The sequence below is a fragment of the Equus quagga genome, unplaced genomic scaffold, assembly GCF_021613505.1.
Source record: "Equus quagga isolate Etosha38 unplaced genomic scaffold, UCLA_HA_Equagga_1.0 67090_RagTag, whole genome shotgun sequence".
NCBI lineage: Eukaryota > Metazoa > Chordata > Mammalia > Perissodactyla > Equidae > Equus > Equus quagga.
The window spans coordinates 494-2,579 of record NW_025800943.1 but is presented as its reverse complement, the minus strand read 5'-3'; the positions used below and the strand labels follow the sequence as shown (position 1 = coordinate 2,579).

The following is a 2,086-nucleotide window of genomic DNA, read 5'->3' as shown; positions in this document are numbered from 1 at the left end:
GCGTCCGGCCGGCCACGTCCGCCCACCACCCCCGCCCTGTCCGCTCGCTCCCTGTTTCCCGCCGCAGCCCCTCGCCCTCCGTGGCGAGGTGCCTGGGACGCGGGTGTGGGGAGGGTCCCCGGGGGAAAGTCGGGTCGGGTCTGGTGGCGTGCGTCGGGCACGAGGGGGCCTGCCCGGCATCGAAGGGGCCGTGGGTGAGGTGGGGTCGTCGGTCGGCGGCGCCCGGCGGTGGGGTTTGGTCACGGGCAGGCAGCGCCGAGACCTGCGTCTGTCCCCAGGTGGCCGCGGGCGGCGCGGGCGGCGTCGAGGCGGTGGCCATGCAGCACTACCCGCTCCGCCTCGTCCATTTCTTTGGCTTCCCCAATCCAGGTACCTAGCACATCCCAGCGCGGAGGTTTAAAGACCCCTGGGGGGCCTCGCCCGTCTGCCTTGGGTCGGGGCGGTCAGGCCCGCGGGGAGTCGGGGAGGCCTGGCCCTTCTCCCCCAGACTCCGCCTCGCTGGGCCGGGGCGCCGCGCCGCGTCGTGCTGCCGTCGCGGCGGCCGTCGGGAGGGGGCGTCCCCGGCGGCTGTTGTGTCGTCACGTGCGCACGCGGGCGTGTGCATGCCCCCGCATCACCGGGCGAGGCGGGAGCCCCTGGGCGCCTGTGGGGTGTCTGAGCATGGCCCCGCGGGGCCCGTGCCGGACACCCCGTCGTCCAACCTTCCAACCTCACGGAGTCTGGTCTCGTTGTGTCTTTCTGACCGGCCGGAGGCACCCTCTGGGGATGTGCCGTGCCAGGGGCGGGCTCTTCCCCTGCCCTGCGGGTGGACCCCACCGTTCAAACTCGTACGACTCTTAGCGGTGGATCACTCGGCTCGTGCGTCGATGAAGAATGCAGCTAGCTGTGAGAATTAATGTGAATTGCAGGACACATTGATCATCGACACTTCGAACGCACTTGTGGCCCCGGGTTCCTCCCGGGGCTACGCCTGTCTGAGTGTCACTTGACGATCAATCGCCCCTGGGGTGGGTGTCGCCTGCCCCGGGGTGCGCGGCTGGGGGTCTCTTTCAGGGCCCACCCCAGGCCCTCCGTTCCCCTAAGTGCAGACGCGGTGCCCCTCCTCCGCCCCACGCGCCCGCCCCTCCTCCCACGCGCCCCGGCGCCCGGTCGTCGGTGGCAGCGCCGCGGGGTCCCGGGGTGGGGGCCACCGCCCGCGAGCCGAGGGAGAGACAGACGTGAGAGCTCGCGCCGAGGTGCCCGTCGCTGCCACGGTGCCTTCGGGGGCTCCCTCGCACCGCACGCGGCCTCGGGGTGGCCGGGGCGGGGACGAGACAGGTCCCGCGGCGCGCGGTCCGGGTCGCCATGTTCGGGGGGGCCCGCATCTGGGCCGCCTGTCCGGTCGCCGCTCGCCCCCGTCGGCGGTCCATCCCGGTGCGTCCGGCCGGCCCCTCGCCGGTCCCCGGCGCGCCCGGGTCCCGGACCGTGACCCCTCCCTGGCCTCACCCCGTCGGGGTGGCTCGAGCCGAGGCCGAGTCGCGTGCGCGGGGCCGCGCCCCGGGGACGCGTGCCCTGGCGGTGACCCGTGGGACGCCGCGGCGTCGTCCGCCACCGAGCACCCTCCCCCGGGTCGCGGCCGCGCTGCGCTGTGTGCCCCAAGCCCTGGGCGGGCAGGCGGGCGCCGCGTCCGCCGCCCGATGGGCCGTGGCGGCTCACGGAGGAGGGGCAGGTGTCGGGAGGCGGTGGGACGCGCGCGGGTAAGGTCGGCGGTCAGGGGCGACCGCCGGCCCCGCCGCGCCTGCCGCCGCCGCCCCTCCGCACTCTCCTCCCCCGCGTCACCACAACACGTCTGCTGTGCGTGTGGCGGCGTCCCGCTCCGCCCCCCTCCTCCCCGGCGGGGTCCCTCGCCCGTGCCGCCGGCTCGTGCCCCCGTCCACCTGCCCGCGTCTCTCCACCCGACCGCTCACCCGCCCGCCCTCCTTCGGGGGTCGGTCGTGGCGGGGGGGCGGGGAGGGGCGGAAGGCCGGGCAGACGTCAGCCGTGGCCTCGCACGCCCGGGGTCCTCCTCCGTGGCGCTCGTCTCTCCGTCGCTCCCCCGCCTCGCTCG

At 75.8% G+C, this 2,086-nt stretch overlaps 1 non-coding gene across 1 annotated transcript; it reads left to right on the top strand.

Moving 5' to 3' along the window:
* The first annotated feature begins 831 nt into the window (after positions 1-831).
* LOC124234045 (5.8S ribosomal RNA) lies at positions 832-984 on the top strand. The gene has a single exon (XR_006887207.1). It is a non-coding gene; the product is annotated as a 5.8S ribosomal RNA (ribosomal RNA).
* The last annotated feature ends 1,102 nt before the right edge of the window (positions 985-2,086 follow it).